We start from the raw sequence: 18,640 nt of genomic DNA, 5'->3' as shown, positions 1-18,640 counted from the left end.
TCCAACTGGTCTTTTCTCCCTTTACTTGTAGATCCAGTCTCCATCCTATGGATGCTCCCAGATGACTCATCCCGGTTTGGGGGCTGTTTTGTTTTGTTTTGTTTTCCACTCAAATGCCTTTAGTGGGTCACCAGTACACAATTTCAGCTTCTGTTAGGGCCCCGTCATACTCTTCATGAATCTGTCACTCTCAAACACAATGGCCTACTTACCGTTTGCTGTGTACATTTCGGCTTTTCTCTGCTTTGGAATTGTATGTGTAGCAATGCCACCCCTTCTTCATTGCTACTCTTAGAATAGCTCTCTGTTCAAACAGCCACAGTCACAGTTGTTTTTAATTATATTTCCTTTCTCTCCCATCCTATCTTTGAGAATAAAGACTGTAGTTTCCTAGGTTTTGGATCATGTGACACGACTACCGCAATGGTTTGAAAGTAGTAGGCGCTGGACACTTTTGTGTTGTAAAGGCAGAAATTTGGCTTCCCAGGTGAGCTGAGTATTAAGGTAAATGTAATTTAAATCTCAGCTAGGCTGTTCAGGAGCTCTGGTGCTTTGTAAATGCGCGGAGACGCAGGGTCCTTTTGTAGACTGTTTTTCAGGGTTATATAGAGGGACATAGTTGAGTAAATGGATATTGGATATGTATTAAAAGAGGATTATTAGATCAACTCAAATGATACAATGTAGGTTGTCAAACAATAGCTATCTTCATACTAAGGAAAACAAGAACCCACTTGTCTTAGGGTTTTACTGCTGTGAACAGACACCATGACCATGGCAGCTCTTAGAAAGGATAACATTTAATTGGGACTGGCTTACAGGTTCAGAGGTTCAGTCCATTATCATCATGGCAGGAAGTGTAGCAGCATCCAGGAAGAGGTGGTGCAGGAGGAACTGAGAGTTCTACATCTTGATTCGAATGTAGTTAGGAGAAGAATGGCTTCCAGCCAGCTAAGAGAAGAGTCTTAAAGCCCACCCCTACAGTGACACACTTGCTCTAACAAGGCTGCACCTACTTCAACAAGGCCACACCTCCTAACAGTGCCACTCCCTGCCCAAACATATTCAAACCACCACACCAGTCCTGACCAGTTAAGGGGATGGATATTTCTGCAGTCCTAGTCCAGTGCAAAGGCCTAGGGAGTTCCTGCAAAGCCTCTGGTCTTCAGCTCACTCTGGAAGTCTGGTGAAGCTGGCTTCTGATGTCTTCAAAGAATGGCAGCATAGCCATGGGTGAGGTAAGCTGGACAAGATGTTAACTATATAGATGTATTTGCCAGGATAACGGGAAAGTACTAGAAAGAAATAATTGGGAAAATGTTTCCCAAATTTACAGTAGGTCTTCCCTTTCAGAAAACCTAATCACAAAAATGCCTAACAGGTGTGGCCAAGGGATGCCTGTGAGTTGATTTCAACTTTAGTCAGGTTGACAACCAAGAGTAAGCATCACACAGCTCTCACAACATTTTGTCTACTCTATCAGGTAATAGAAGTTTTAAAAGAAAATTAATCTAGAGTTGACCTGCATTGAGCATTTCCAGTCCATGGCAACGACATATATTGACTCATGTTATCTTTCTTTCTTAGGATATCTTGAATCTCTTCAACCTAGAAACATTTAGCCTTAAGTCAACTATTTCTATGATCAAAAAGAGCATCCAAGAAGACAAATCTGAAACAATGATAGATAAGACACTGTATTCACAATTGGATCTTATTTTGAAATTACTGTGACATTGGCCAACTGATAAAATCACAAATATTTGGGTATCTATGGGATGCCCCCCACATATATACTCTCTTAGCTGCGCAGTGGTGACCAGGATGTTCCTGCAAAACAATGAAAAGCTCATGTAGAAAGTGATGCCAACCCCACACTGCCATACATCCTAAACTCCTTCCTCAGCGCTGTGACAGCGAGGATGGTAAGCTTCGGGGAAGTCCAAAAGTGTTTCTAAAGCCAAGACATCAGAAAAGCAACGAGAAGCAAGCTACACACACACACACACACACACACACACACACACACACACACTGTAGATAACATATGTACATACATAGGTGTACCTATGTATATCTATTCCTGTATGTCTACATGTGTGTATCAATATGTATTTATGTATATATGATTTATAAACACACATATGTGTGTAGATAAATAGATAGATAGATAGATAGATAGATAGATAGATAGAGGTATGGTATAGGTTTGTATGTTTAACTGTTTGTGTATTTGTATATGTCTGGGGAAACCTGTGTTCAACTGTACCTGTACAGCACAGATAGATCTAAGCTTGTCTGTTTCTTTTTTAAAGACTTAAAGTTTCTCTGTGTGGGAGTGAAAGTTGCCCATGGAGAAAATCATCAGGAGCTTGGCAGACTCACAGCTCTCCTTGGCAGTAACTTAGGTGTGCGCTGCCTGCAGCCTAGGACTGACTGCCCCTGGGTTCCCTCCTCCCTGCCAGGCTGGCCCGAGGCGGTGCTGCGCTGTGCGGAGGCCCTCCCGCGGGAGGCGCGGGCGTGGAGGGCGTGGGCCGTGGGCGGGGCGAGCCCTGCAGCCCTGGTGTTGGGAGCTGTCAGTGTCAGGCTCAGGAGAGAGGAAGTGATCGCTCCGGGAGGAGCGCTAGCCTAGCCGCGCAGCGTGAGACAGCACATCCTGCTGGCGCGGGCCCGCTGCTCTCCGTCCTCCCGCGCCTCCTCCACGACCCCCAGTGAGCCTCCGCGGACAGCATTCAGGTAACCCATGGGTGGGAGGTCATGTCTATATGCAACCACCTCTGAGCCCCGAGCCCCCGGCTAAATCCGCAGGACACCGGGGAGCAACACCGCAGCAGTGACTGCTGCAGCTACCGCTGGGCACACAGCCTGGGCCCCTTTCCCCGTGCTCCTGCATACTGTAGCGCCCCAAGCTGGAGCCCTCCAGAGGCAACCCTGGCTGCAGCTCCCCAGGAGCGGAGAGGTACAGGCAGAGGAGGAAGGGTCAAGGGTGTCATCACCTTGTAGCCCACCTTGTACACTGGGAGAGGGGCATGGCAAGGTTCTTCACCTTGTTTATTTCTCCTCGGGAGCAAAAGGCCAGAAGCTGTGCTGTCCACATCCCCGTGGGCTACCAGCTCATGGCCCCTAGAAAGGGAGACCTACAGAGTGAGGGAAAGGATGCTGTCTGATTACATTTCTGAGCTGTCTGCAAAGCTCTAGGATGCTGTTGCTACCCGCCAAGTCGGAGGGGGCCAATGCACTTCCAACCGAGCTTTAATTAAACACTCATGCAAGATGCCAGTTTCTTTCTCTGCTGGATAAAAAAATAGTGTGGCTGGGGATGTGTTTTGGTAAACACCTCCGCGGTTTTTCTTCCCCCACTCCCACCCAGAATTGCTCTGGCTATGTAAAGCTCTGAATCGTCACCAGAGCACTGATCCTGGCAGAGCTGGGGAGGAACTGAGTATGCGGGTGTCTCATGACTTCTACCTCGGTAAACCGGAGGCTGAGGACCAGGGGAAAGTATCACTTAGGAAACCGGAGGCTCAAGGAAAGGCAAAAAAAAAAAAAAAAAAAAAAAAAAAAAAACGAATAAATATACCGGCTTTCCTGGACTGTAACCACACCTAAGGCAGGAACAAGTAGCCAGCCATTTTCTTGCTGGAGTTGTGTTTGGAATGAGCATTACAGACTTGATGCAGTTTGAAGTTGTGAAGGAATTGCTTCCAGACATTGCAGACTAGCAGGAAGCTTAGCTGACAGTGTAGCATGCCGGCGACAGTCCAAGATAGTCCTGGATAATGGCATAGATATAACTAACCTTCCCCCAAATACGTTTGTGCCATTGTGGAAGTTACCGGGGTGGGGGGCATGCGTTAATCAGTGTTAGAGTATTGGCATCTTTGAAATGGGAACATCCAGTGCAAACTGGATCTTGCATCCCCCGCCGCCCCCCCTTCCCCCCCCCCCCCCCCCCCCCGTCTTCTTGAGAATGTCTGTAATACTTCCTCCATTGTTGGTGGTGGTGGTGGGGGGGGTTTTGTTTGTTTGTTTGTTTGTTTTGTTTTTTAACAATGCCTAGTTTGCTCCTAAAGGTTTTCTATAGGGAAACATATTTAATTCTGTTCTTCTATCCATGCTTCTCAGTGGAACAAAATCTGGCAGTCCTAGCCCTAAGGTTGTGCTCTCTTCACTAGACCCAGCTCTTCAGAACTTCAGATCCAGGCAGCCAGTGGCTAGGAGAAAAACCATCCATCACAATACTGGAGTGCCGAATGTACCCCTTTCCAGCCTGCCCAGGGTTGGGCACTATTTTCCTCCCAGAACATTTTGTGCGTGTCTGTCTTGTTTCAGGTTTCTGCCATCTGTGCACCTGCCCAGATCTCTGGGATGCTGAAGCCTTTTGCTCACTGGCTTCCTGAGGCAGAGAGGGCTGCTTCGTGGCTTCTGCCCAGTGCCTGTCTGACCCCCTTTTCTAGTGAATATATGCCACGGGTTGGTGGTCCATTAGACGCTAACTTGCATCTTTATGGAGAATCATTGTTGAAGTTAGAGGCAGAGGAGAGAAGAAACTCGATACACAAATTGAATAGGGCAGAGTCACTAAACTGTTCGTTTGTTGTGCTTCTTCTCTGTGCTTCTGAGATGGTAGAAGGGACTTTCTGCTAGCATGCTGTCTGTTTAAGAGGAGGTACTGTGAAATTTCCCCTCGTACTTGTCTTTCCTAAAAATATTAGTCCTCTCGTCTATGTGTACTGAACTTTCCCCCTTGATTCCAGTGTTGATCAAGGCGTTCATAGGAAATCCACACACTCTGTGCACGTTCAAACAGCTATGTAGGCCAATGGTGCAGACCGAATGTTGAGCTTTTAGTCACAGGCTGGCCACAAAACAGGCATTATCCTTTATCCTTACAGACTGCTCGTCTTTCCCTGTTTTGTTTTTTTGTGTGTGTGTGACTTGAACAAGCATCCAATGAAGGGATCAAAGACATCCATGGAAAGCTAAACATCATCTTCTCCTTCTGCTTTCTCCCCTTCACATTGTGTTCACTGACCGTAGCCAAACTGATAGGAGCAGTGGCTACAATGTGCTGAACACTTTTTTCCTGAATCCCATTTTAAATATCCTCTCACTAGAATTAAAAAAATAATAATAATCTCATAGGAAAACTTATGACACACAGGCATTGCTAGTAATCCCTTTAAAGAATTAGGTCATAGTGATGTCAAGTCACTCCCTAAAGTTTACTCAAGTTAACCGGCGAGGGTCTTTGATGTAGAAGGCCAGGCCTCTCCTTGTAACCACACTTCCAGACTATGAAGCAATTCTGATTGATTTAATTTCAGACACTGGGTTGTAGATGCTGTTGTTGTTGCTGCTGCTGCTGTTGCTGTTGTTGTTATTGTTTTTGTCCTTAAATTGGTTTTACAAGGTAGACACCACTTAACCATGAAGCAGAGTTAAAGTGATATATATGTGTGTATATATATATATATATATATACATATATATTGTATATATATATATATATATATATCATAGTTAATAATTGGTAGAAGTAGGAGTCTGACCAGGTCAGGCAGCTCTATCCAGAACTCATCCATTTTGGTTACTGTCCTGTGATAAGAATAACACAGAGTGGACTGTAACTGTTCTAGCAGTAGATGACTCTTAAAGAGAGACACTTGGCCTATCACACTATTGAAACAATGTATGCCAACTATTTAAAAGCCACCTCCACACCCCCCAAAAAAACCCTTATATAAGGGGAAGAGAAAGGCCGAAATCCTGGAGTCAATCAGAGGCAAAATTGTCTCCTAGGAAGAGATTTCACACTGTTTTGACTTTCGGAAAACCATCTGAGAACAGGACCTGCAGCCTGACAATGACCACTGTAGGACCACTGCTCAGTTACACATAGCTCCTGCCACAAACTCAACACAAACCAGTCAGGACCTTAAAGAGAAACTTGAGAGGCCCCTGGATCCCTTTGTTTGTTTTTCTTCCCAAGTAGGTGATGCTGAGGAGAGCTCCTTTCTGTGCTTTCTGCTATTATCTTTTTAATCACTGTGTCTAGGATGTGTGGCTTAGCACACCTTGTTGGAATGGGCAGGGTCGACTTTCACCATAGAAACTCCCCTGACATCTCCTAGATTACTCCTGCAGCTACAAGTGTAGCCATATTTTTTCCTCACTCAAGTGGTACCTGTGGATGACATCATAACTCAAAACTCCATTTATTTACCCTTTGGAATAAAACACTGAATACCATGCCCCAATAGAAGATTTCAAAGCTGTGTAAATTGCTGCTCCCTTGACCACAAGTACTTTTTATTAAAAACATGTAGTATCTATATCACCTAGAAAATGTGCAACTGTCTGTCTGTTTGGGTACGTTCCTGGAGCAATGGACAGATTGATATTTTGAGTAGTCCTCAGGCTCCTCAGCCCCTTCCCCCCATACATCCTGGGATAGCTTCCTTTGCTTTGCTGTGTAAGAAAGCCTGTTTGAGAATGGCTAGGTACATAGTCTCCCTGATTATTATTATTATTATTATTATTATTATTATTATTGCTGGAGTTGACCCCTTTATGTTCATAGACACTGAAGAGGAAGCACCAGGAAGTTTTAGGGTAGGCATTGAATCTAGCAACATTGATGAATATTTAATGCATATCTGTATAGGCATTTTAAGGGAAATTTAAGAAACTTTTAAAAAATATGAGGTTAAGAACCACTGGTTCTTAAGGAGCTGGGGCAGGAGTTGGCAGGGGCACAGAAGTTACTGCTGAAATGTGTTGAGTCAAAGGTATGGTGCCAGGGCTATCCAAGAAAAAAGATGTTCTTATCTGTTATATATACAGCATTTCACCTACAGTACAGGCGTCAGGAATGTCTACATGAGTTCAGTTTGCATGCAGGTGAAGCCTGCAGCAGTGGCCCTGGCTGGAACATTGGTCCACTCTTCTGGTACTTACCTGGAGCATGGTTTATTGACACCACTGTTCATCAAATCACCCCAACATCCCGTAAGGTAGATAGATGCTCTTATCTTCTTACACAAACAAGGAGATGCTTAGAAAATCCAGCCGCTTGTCCCAGGCCACATGAGGCCAGCTAAGGAAGTGCTAGATTTCAAATACAGATCAGCCTAACTCCAAAGTCCATTCATTCTCTTCCTGCCACATCTCATTGTCTCTCCATCCGCGTGGGTTGCCCAAAGTGCCCTTTAATGTGGCCTTTTGTTTATTAAGGTAGCACTCGGCATCCTTCCAGACCTTGCTCACACGCTGATAGGGAAAGGCTGGGCATATTAGCAGAAAGAACACAGAACTTACACATTTCTCATTTTGACCTGTCTTCATTGACTGAAGATGAAGCCTCACTCATGTCTGTCTGCCCTGGGCAGCAGCAGCAGCAGCAGCTCAAGGCTATTGCAAAGATGAATTTCCTCCCAGGCTTCTCCTTCTTCTAGGACTTTTCTGCTACAGTAACAATGCTGTGATATGGAACACTGGCTCTGTACTAAATCCTGGGAGGCCTTGAACTCCCCATGCGTCCTTGGGCTCTGCTGGCAGTTCATAGCAATCCTGAAGTTATACTGCAGAAATGGAGAGTTGGAGGGCAGGATGCTCTCACGTGTAAGATTTTGCTTTAGGCTTGGCATCTTTACATTTTGCTGTTTTCTGCAGTACTTCCATAGCATGCCCCATTGTTTCAGTTTATGGTATAGAATAGCTAGTGCTATCAGTATGACCCATGTATAAAGCATTTCTACTAGGGTTTATGAATTCTTTGCAATAAAAGAGGCAGGTCTGAGGTACTTTAATGTGTAATTATGTCCTTAGCCAACAGCTGAGATGGCCACAGGTATCAGTGAACTTCATTATGATTCAGCACAACGATTCTTGAAGAATATTTTTATTTGTTCGTTTTGAGACTGGGTTTTTCTCTGTAGCCCTGGCTATCCTGGAACTCTCTCTGTAGATCAGGCTGGCCTTGAACTCACAAGATCCACTGGCCTTTGCCTCCTGACTGCCACCACTGCCCAGTCCTAAGAATTTTTTCTTTTTTTGAAATTCTGTCACCACTTCTTGGACATCACATTTTTTTTTCGGTTGGCATCTAATGTTTTTCATAATGGATTTTAATAATTATCACAGAGGAAGGGGAGATAGCTCATTGGGTGAGAATGCTTGCAGTACAGTCCTGAACATCTGAGTTCAACGTTCCCAGAACACACGTAAAAAGCTGGATGTAGCTTCATGTTCTTATAACTCCAGCACTCTACAGGCTGGAGATAAGCGGATTCTTGGGAAGTGCTGGCTGCTAACCTAGTTACAAGTTCAGTGAGAGACCTTGTTTCAAGGGAATAGAGGAGAGATTAATAGAGCAGGGCAGCAGATGTCTTCCTCTGACTTCCGTGTGTGCTTGGGTGTGTGCACCTGTGAACACACATGCCAGCCATCTGCCTGCACGCCACACAGATACACCACACATGCTCACACAAGCAAAAGAAAGTGACTAAGTTATATTGAATGTGGTTTTCAGAGTGTGATAGGTTGACAATTAAAGATAAAATAATGACATCCTTCATTAATTCGATTGAAATGTAAATATATTAACTATGTTGAAGATCTCTTTAGCAAAGAGATATTTTTATAGCTTGGGTCAAAAATCACTAAAATTTGGAACTCTTTTCCTCACAACCTCCCTTCCTCCTTCCTTCTTCCCTGTTTCCCTCTTCTTCCTTCTTCCTCCATCCCCCTCCTTCCTCCCTCTCTCCTCCCCTCCTTCTCTTATCCCCTCCCTCCCTCCTCTCCTACCTCCTTCCTTCACTCCCCCTCCTCTCCTACCTCTTTCCTTCCCTCTCTCCCTCTTCTCCCTCCCTCCTCTCCTCCCTCTTTCCTCCGCTCCCTCCCTCCATCCCTCCCTCCCTCTATCCCTCCCTCCTCCCCTCCCTCCCTCTTCCCCTCCCTTCCTCCTTTTCTTCTTTCCTTCTTTCTTGCATTTCTTATTTTTTCCAGTAATATGAAAGAAATGCCTTTGTAAATGGAGCAGGGAATGGAATCCCCACTGAGGCACATTCTCCAGCAGACCAGCTTTAGAGGAGCAGACACACAGAATCTGTAGGTCTAAGATTGGTGCCCTTAGCACCTCCCTTCTCTAGCTCCTTTTGTGAAGCCTCTGTGTAGTCAGTTGCTCCATGACTATAGTGCAGTTACTGGCTCCAGGCGTCTTGTCCTTTGTAGTTATGTTAGAGGAGTGGAGGGCAGGAAGTCTGCAGAGAGTGGATGGACCATCTCCACCTTGCAGAGAGAGGTGGCTGTGTGGACAGTTCCTTCCACTGTTTAAAGATTTTTCAGTAAAGTTAAAAAAAAAAAAAGGAGCCATTTTATGTGTTTTCAGATTGCTGGCTCTTAGCTAAGATCATTTCTCTGTGATTCTGGAATCATTGGGCCAGGTCTGGACAATATCACCTGCTACATTTGGGCAAAGGGATTGAAGCTAGCAGCAAATGGGGAAAAGTACAGGAAGCTGGTAGGCACTTGAGACCCCACAGCAAAGAGTTATCTGGCCTCAACTTTCAGTGAGGCCAAAGTTAAATCCTTCTTAAAATTCTCTAATTTTCTCATTAAAAATTTCTACGCAATTTTAGCCCATCTCCTTGGCCTTTGACAAGGTAGCTGGATCATGGCATCTAAAAGGGAGCATATAGTCATAGGGAGAAAGTGTGAGATGGCCTACCTCCTGCCTATGTGGACACCAGTTTGTTCACTGTCTATGGGAATGACTGCCCAGCCCAGAGAATTAGTGTAAGGATTATTGACAATGAATACACGGGACCCAGGGGATGGTACACAGCCCATCTATGGAGGATGCTTCCTTCTGTCAAACAACTGCACATTCTCTTACCCTTCTCTTCTCTAGGCTGGGCATTACCTTGCCCTCTGAGAACCAATGATAAGCTCTTCATGAAAAATGTTATTTGAGCTTACACTTATTTATACATCTGCCTGCTTCCTTTGCAGACTCCCAGTTCTCTGATACATCCTCCTGTTTCCCAGTAGATTCTCTGACATATAGAAAGCCCACAGCAGGCTTTGGTTGATCTGAAGGAGAAATCAGAATAAATCCCACTTAATTTTCTTAAAAGATTGGATTCCTCCCTGCTTTAGGCCATTTTAATGTTAAGAAAAATTCACTGCCTAAAATGTAGCATCCATTATCAGTTTGGTCCCAGTATACATTTGGACTTGACAATGCCTAGGATTTTGGAAGCCTTGCCTTCCTCAGTCACAGTCATATGGTGCATCTCTGCTGTGGCAAGGAGAGTCTTAGGATCGTTCTGCTAAGGAAACAGCAGGCAGGATGATTTGGGCATATGTTTCCTCCGTGACTCCCTTAAGCTAATTCCTTTGAGACAAACAGAGATGGAGATGCAGTGAGACAGACACACAGAGACGCAGTGAATACATGTTGGCATGATGTAATGTACTAGGTGTGCACATGGGCTTATGTGTGTGCATACGAGTGTGGAGGCTAAAGTTCAGTGTTAGTGGACATCTCGCTTAGTCTCTTCGTGCCTCTCTTTTTGGAGTCGGGGTATGTCATTGAATTCGGGTTTACCCAGTCACCTAGACTGGCTGGCTAGAGAGCTCCAGAGACCTTCCTGTCTCTGTCTTCCCAGCACTGGGTTATAGACTTGGGCCACCATGATGGTCTTTTTAGGTAGTTGCCAGGGGTCTGAAGTCAAGTTCTTCATACTTATGCAGCCAGGGCTTTACCATGCAGTTCCTCTTAGACTAGTTCGTCTGATTTGGCTTTCTATCAGACGCTCTTAACTGAGCAATTCAGCGCTTTGATTCATAGCTAATGTGATGAAGAAAATTTATGACTCATTATTGGGTTTACATTTCATTACAATGTCCCATGTGAGGCCATAATAATGATGATATTTGAAATGGTGCCAGCGGATAAATGACAACAGAACATTTCATCTCCTTTGTCTACAAACAGTTTCCTTTGCAAAATGCAAACTAGAGTGTCTGCTTAGCTTAGGTCTGAAATGGTGCCCATTTCTATGTTGGAAAAGATGAGGATTTTACTAATTGAATAGGAGTATGGTTTCTCCTTTAGTTAAGGTTAAGGTTCTATAGCTCAACCTGTGGAAATGTTTAACTATTTTGTCAAGCTGCTGAATGTTAAAAATGTGAGTACAGAGGACTTGAGAGCCTAGTCTCAGAAAGGAATTGTAGATGTCTGCAGTTGGTGGGATTTGGTCACTGAAAGGGAAACAGGCCCAGGGGAAATGTGTGTTTAGACAGTGTCCTCTTTTGAGATGGCCTGCCTCTCCTGTTACATGGTCCACCCTACTTGCATCAAAAAAGCAAGGGGTTGTGGGAAATGCTGTGTATTTTTGTGGAGGAAGAAAAACCAAACCTTTCTCTGCTTGCTTCCTTTGTAAGTGTGACTTTGTTCCCTCTCAGAAAGGTATAGGTTACTCCCACTGGGAAAGAGGAGCCTCCCTGTTTGAATGCCTCGGCCCAGAGGAAGGCAGGAATCTATTCACCTCAGTTAAAATGTCATGATAGATCTGCTAGTGTAAATGTAGACCTCCCAGGGACAGCACAAGAGGAGGATTTGGCCTAAAGTGTTTCCTTGCTCTTTCTTTCAAGCTGTTAAATATTTCCCAAATCCTGCTAAAAAGCCATCAGCACCTCAAACAAGGGTGAAATCCCACATCTCACATCATTCAATATAAAGGGAACTGTACTCAGTTCCCTTAAATTTTCCAAAATAAATATGCATAACTATCCATAAGGGCCAACAAATTAAAGATTTTTGTTGAAAGTGGGAGAAAAGCATTTACATGGGAGGAAGAAAAATACTATTTTTCAGTGTGTCCTTTCTTTGCTACATTCTGTGAGGGCTGGGCCATGTACAGTAAAAATGTTAGCAAAACTTTCCTTTTAAGGCTGGGTGAGGATATTGAGGACATCTGGTCAACCTCATGATTCCTTTCTGCTACACTGGGCAGTAAATGTGAGCAGCATATGTGGTGTTTTCTCAGCTGTTTGAAGAAAAACAAAAAACAAAAGCTGCTTTAGACCAGTGAGTATGTGTTTTATAAACTGAAATGTCAGTACCATGGTATGGTTAAGGGGGAAGTTTCTGTTGTAGATGTGGGAGAGAGAACAGCCAGAGACTTCTGAAGAGTCCAAAGCAAAGAGAGAAAGAAATAGACTGAACATGGCCACCAAAGTGGATATGGCCAGGGGTATCTGTGAGAGAGGGAGAATATCAGAAGATAAAGAACAGAAAAATCATAGTGTAAAAAAAAACAGGATCAGAACATAGAGGGAGAGAGAGAACAAACACATTGAGAATAATGGGGTCACATGGAAGATGAGCAGTTGCAGAGAGAGAAGGCTGTGAGCTGGAGAGGGATGGGGTAGAGGAAGAGGTGAGACAGGCAGGATGCTAGCTAGCATGGACTTTGAAATATGTGACAGATACTTGTGATACTGAGAAAGTCTGGAGGTTTGGGTTTTGATATACTAATAGATGCCACAGGTAGCCATAATATGTCCCTTCTGCCATACATGAGGGAAATGCCTCCTTTGGAGATGGGAACCGGTTTCACAAGTTTCTGAGAAAAGCTGGCTTTTATCTAACCACCAGAAATCCTCTTACAGCCCAGGTCGAGCTCATTTCTGTGTATTTGGACTACCTTTTAGAGTTTGGGGAATTGGAATTTCCTCTGGACCTGGTAATATTGGATATGGTGCTTTCTTATACTTACACCCTCTTCATAGAACATTATATAGCCAGGGGCAGGGAAGACGTATCCTTGGCCATTTCCAAAACTTGCTCATGAGACTAACCAGAATCTTGCCTTACTGGGATGGAGTAGGGCCATAGGGTACACTGATCAGGTCAGACTGTAAGATAATACTGTAGGAAACAATTCCCCTTCTCCAACAAAGCAACAACGGAAGACTTCCCTTGCACATGCTTCATGTGTACTGTGTGGGTCAGCCAGGGTCTTTCACATCATATGCACTATAAACCCTAAATGTTGAGGCTCCATCTTGAACTGTCTTCACTGCCACAACATTACACATGAATAGGCGCCTCCTTTGTGGGATGACCCATGGCAAGCTTTTCTGGCTTGTATTTCATTGGCAAAAGTCAACCACACAGCCTCACCTTATGGCTTCTTGAATGAAGTGGCAACGAGTGGAACCTTTTGTGATTGACAACAACAAAAAAGACACTGGAAGGGAAGAGGGTTTGCATGGGAACTGCCTATGCTGATGATAACTATTGATGATAACTTCTTCCTAGACACCTGCTCTAATCCTACTCCAGTAGCACCTGAAAAATGCCTGGTTTTGTTTTAGAATGCATAGAAATTGTTAGAAGCATCATGATGAAAATAGGTTCTCAGAAGAATGAGCTTACATATCTGTATTTTTGTTGATAGTTAATAATATCTATGTAATATTAAAATTAGCTTTCTATCTTTCTTTAGCAGTTTTTCAATTTTGGTCAAGAATATTCACTTAGGACTTAGACTGTCTCAGCTAAGATTAATCCTCTGAACATTCTCCCCTTTTGAGTTTGCCAGTCAAACAGACTTCAGTTTTATTGTAGCAAAACCATTTCTACTGATATTCTAATCTTCATTCTCCTCTTTTGTTCTTAGATTTGCTGTGAGAGAGAAAGAAAACATAAAGTATTTATGATTCAGTGGGAATGGATTTGCATGACTAGGAACTCAGATTCAAATCCACTCCGACTGCTTACTATTCATTCAACCTTGACAAGTAATTCTGTCTTCCTGTACCTTGTTTTCCCCATTTATAAAATGGAATTAATGTCAAGAGTATACATTTTCTAGCGCCCTGACAAGACTTAAATAAATAAATCTTAGTTAAGTTTCCGTTCCGTAAGTGGTTAATTTTTCACTTTGTTATTTTTTTAGTATGTTCATCACAAACACTGACTTCCAGGGATGAAGGAATTAACACATTGGACATTTGGGCCTCAACTAACATGGGCTTAGTAAGTCTTGACACTAGATGTTTTGGGTGGAGGGGCTTCTGTCTCCCCAGCTGGCCTCCCATTTGAAATGTAGATGAGAATGACCATGAATTTCTGACCCTCTTGCCTCTACCTCTTAAGTTCATCACCACACCCAATTTGATATCATGCTGGACATGTTAGACAATCACCAACTGAGCTACATCCCTAGTCTGAATCTTAGTTCTTCTGTTGCACGATCATGTTGTAGAGTCTATGTTCTATCTGTACCCAAGAAGAACCTGGCTCAAGGTTGATAGGCTAGAATGATGAGACATTCACTCAACACTCTTTGGGCTTATAAGGTGTTCATAGTTCAGCGATCACAAGAGTGTCAATATGACATCCATTCTAGCCTAGTTACTCAGGTCTGTTGAGATTGTATTAAATTAAAATAAAACAAGGTATAAATCCCCTGTTAAATCATGGAGACATTCTGCTTTTGTGTGTTCCAGAGAGTTGGAAAGGCCATGTGCTTATAGTGTGAACTTCTAAAATAATCAGCAGCGCAGGCAACAGTTGACAACAGTTGAGAGTCTGCTGTGGGCCAGAGGGCAGGTCTGCGTTTGACATCGGTAGGTCTCTTCTATCTTCCTCTTCCCCTGCAGCACCGCATGGTGGTAGGCAGGGCTCTGTGTGTCTATGGTCTTCCTGTGCTGTGGAAATGGAGGACAGATCTGTGGGCGTCTTTCCCCACCCACACCATGTAACAGGGCTGAACGCAGGTCTCTGTCCATCTTCCACTTCCCACGTGGTGCTGCCTGGATTTGATTTTTATGTGTATTAGGTATAAAACAGCTTGGCCAGCAAGCCAGGCATCAAGATAGGATAAACAAAGAATTGTCACCTGTTCTGCCCCTGACTGATAGGTGTGCAACACTACCAAGAAGGTGTGTGTCTCTTTGCCCATTGCTGGAGAAGAGGTTATTTTCTTGTCTTGCTTTTCTGATTTGTTTTTGACACAAGATTTCATGTTGCTCCAGTTGCCTTTAGACTTCTGATCCTCTTGCTACCTCCTCGGGGGCAGGATTATAGGTGTATGTGATTGCCACCAACTTCAGACCAATTCTTTAATGCAAAATGGGAGGAGTTTGAAGGGAACGACACTCAGTTTGTGGGCTGCACACATGCAAATGGCTACATCTAAGGAGTTTATCTTAGCAAACAGGTGTGAGGATGCTTATTAATTGTAACCCAGAATCCACAGCACGGAGATAGATCCCTTGTCTTAACTTATTTAAGAGGTAGACTGGGCTGCCTCTGAGGAGGGAGTTTCTAATTCTCGGGCATTTCAGGTGAGGACTTAGGGATGAGAGGCCAGACCACTCTGTAGTAACTGCTACATGACTTTTCTTCAAATTTAAAAATCTATAACTCTATATCCTAGTTACCCTGCTCTGGTAAGGTCCTGCTGTGGACTTGGAGCCAACCCAGACATGAGTCACATTGAAGCACTAAATGCCGTGGTCTGTGTTGACTTCTTTCCCTTCTAATTGTTCAGTTTGCAGTATTTATCCATTCATTCTTTCTTTCATCTGTTTCTTTGATAAGCGTTCACTAAATTCCTATTAGTCATGAGAAGGGCATCAAAGTATCAGGTGTAGCTGAGGAAAGCTCGTAATGACAGCTTGTAGCAGCCATTAATCCAAACAGAAACAGAGATGTGGTGACACATGCCTGTAACCCAGTACTCAGGAGGTTAAGGACCCCTCCTTAAGCTACGTGACTTAGTGGATAAGAACACTTGCTGCTCTTTCAAAGAACCCAAGTTCAATTCCCAGCACCCATATTGGGTGGCTCATGACTGCTCATAACTCCAATCCCAAGAAATCTGATACCTCTAGTCTCCACGGGCACTCAAAATCAAATGCTCATACATCATACATACACATGCGTAATTTTTAAAGTAAGACAAACAAATCTTAAAAAAAAAAAAAAAGTCAGGCAGTGGTGGCACACACCTTAAATCCCTGTACAGGAAGACAGAAGCAGGCAGATCTCTGAGTTTGAGGCCAGCCTAGTCTACAGGCTGTTCTCCAGGACAGCCAAGGCTACACAGAAAATTAAAACAAAACAAAACAAAACAAATAACACAAAACAAAAATGCAGACACCAAACAACGATATTGTCTCTAAGGCATAAGCCTTTACTCCCTAACCCCAACTATATTGTTTCTAGTTCGAGAAACACAAAACCATCAGATGAGTTGGGAGATAGAATTCACACTTTGAATGCTTACATTATGCAAAGAATGTATATTAGACATGCCAGGGTATCCAGTTTGAAGCTTAATTTCTCACATTTTCCTGCTATAAAGCAAAGGTGTGATATGTAAGAAAGTGTTAATTTGAGTTGTTGGCATTGGTTAACACACTGAATTCAATAGCATTGACTTAATGTGTAAATGCTCAAATTTTTTAAGGTTATTAAATTTTTTTTAAAAAAAAAATACATGTTTTTCTTCTGTGTTGCAACAGGACCAGAAATCAAAAATAATTGCCCTGGGTCACTTATATCCTGAGAGGATAACTTATTGCTCATTGACTCTCTAGCCCCCCAGAGCATTCAACCATATGCTGCAGTCTCATTGAGCTATGCTTTCCCAAAGACACAGCCCCACTTCTGTGACTGGCTCCTACTGTTCTCCATCCAGTTTCCCGGGTCCCACACTAAGCACAAGTCAGTGTCTGGCTGCTGCCGCTCTCCCTTCACAGAGCCCACTTCGTGTTCCAGCTACAGCATGCTGTCTGCAGTGTGCCGTGCCATCTCCTGCATTTACCACATTTCCCCATGCTGGGTTGCCAGGGTTTCCCAACCCAACCGTATTATAACTTTTTGAGACAGGCTCTATTTTGATCGTCTGTGTAAAGTCCCACAGTATACTCGGAACAACACTTTTCTTTGATAGATCCTTAGTAAGTTGTCATTCTGTTAATTAACATAAAGACATAAATTAACATAACATAACATGAAGACAGATTTAGCAATATGGATGTAACCATGTGAGCTATTAAGTCTTTGCCAAAAGAGAAGTTGATCTAAAGGTATTTAAGAGTTGGTTAAATTTTTTTATTTTAAACCACACGTTTCTCTATTATATGTAAAATCTAGACAATAATATGTGCATGTATGTCATATGCATGTATGTATATATACTTTGCACATGTGGTTATAGGATGATATGAGAAAAGAGAAGACAAACTAACTGTAAAGGGATGTGGAGAACGGAATGTAGGTGATGGACATGAGCTATGAAAGGATAAATAAAGACGATTGCCTTCCAAGCTCTGATTCTCTGTGGACCTTTTGGCTTTGGCAGTAAATACGTACGTAAAATATACTTAATTCTGAAGGTATAAAATGTAATGGGAATTTTCCTCAGCTTGTATTTGGAATGCATAGACTGCTTAGAAGTTCCTCAAGATTTTGAGTCTAGTTCATTTTTGTGTGTGATGTCTCTATTTTCAAGGATGTATCCTTTATAATAAAGTTTATAAAATTTAAAAAAGTAAAAATAAAATTTAACTCAAAAGTTTAGCTTACAATAATTGCTTTATAAAGTAATGTGACTCTTCTCACCTTGCTTGAGGTATTTATGTCAAACACTCAAGGAGTTCTCTCTTCTCTTACATCAGGCATGGCACTCCACATTTCTCTTGGCCAAGCCCTACCCTTGTGTAAAGACTCACTCATACAGCAGAGGCTGAATCTGAGGGGAGAACTATGTTCTGATTGCCCAGATGAAATTGAAGTTAATAACTGTGTGTATACCTGTGTGGGTGCACACTCACATATGACTAGGAAATGGTTCTTGAACAACCACAGTCTTACATGTGACGATGTGTCATATTGAAACTATGGATATGGATGTGATCTGAGCTAGCAATTAATATACACACAGGCATTACTAAGGTATGGATTTCAGCCGTGAAATTCTAGATTATTCTTATATAGCCCAAGTCCTTTAGCACCATGGCAATGAATAAGCACACAACCAATGTAAGTCTACATTATACATTACATATACATGATATGCCAACTTTCAACTTGCTGGGAGAAGCCCAGCCTCCTGTGTGTTTGGTTTTGAGAAACGACAGTAATTGACCATGCATGACTTACAAATTCTTCCAGAGTTCCTTAATATCATTACCTGCTACTCAAACTGGAGATGACGTTACATCTATTCTGATATTTTGCAACACTGTGATTGGTTGGGAAGCATCTAATTAAGACAAGGAGTGACCTGGAATAGGGCAGCCTGCTAGAGAAAAGGAGACGGAAGAGCTCTTTTCAATTGCTACATTGCATATGTTGTCACTCCTTGACATGATACAACTTCTCCACCACTTTACAATTCTTTCTGCCAAAACTTGTTCTCTTTCAAATTGAATATATACAAGCCTATGTTCACTCAGAGAGCAGATGGTTGAAAATGGCTGCAGCTAAATTAAAGTTTTTGAATTTAAAAAAAAAAAATGCATGTAGTATCAGGCAGGATTACTCCTTTTTAAGAACCGGTAAATCTGTCCTGAATGCTGTCTCATACCATGGAGTTAGCCATTGAAATAC

General features: G+C 42.9%; 1 protein-coding gene across 12 annotated transcripts in view; it reads left to right on the top strand.

Annotated features, from left to right (window-relative positions):
• The first annotated feature begins 2,476 nt into the window (after positions 1 to 2,476).
• Dync1i1 (dynein cytoplasmic 1 intermediate chain 1) overlaps positions 2,477 to 18,640 on the top strand; it is a 311,790-nt gene continuing 295,626 nt past the window's right edge. For 4 of the 12 annotated variants that reach the window (XM_085840833.1, XM_085840830.1, XM_085840832.1 and 1 more), the window contains exon 1: positions 2,479 to 2,736. The gene's annotated coding sequence lies outside the window, so the exon portion shown is untranslated. Of the gene's footprint in view, positions 2,737 to 18,640 lie in introns of all 12 variants that reach the window. The other 8 variants (XM_021164407.3, XM_029478836.2, XM_021164410.3 and 5 more) reach the window with 5 other exon arrangements.

Source organism: Mus caroli, unplaced genomic scaffold (assembly GCF_978045245.1).
Source record: "Mus caroli unplaced genomic scaffold, Mus_caroli_1 scaffold_7, whole genome shotgun sequence".
Taxonomy (NCBI): domain Eukaryota; kingdom Metazoa; phylum Chordata; class Mammalia; order Rodentia; family Muridae; genus Mus; species Mus caroli.
Note: the sequence above shows the minus strand (reverse complement) of the source record. Positions and strands in the feature narration are given on the sequence as shown.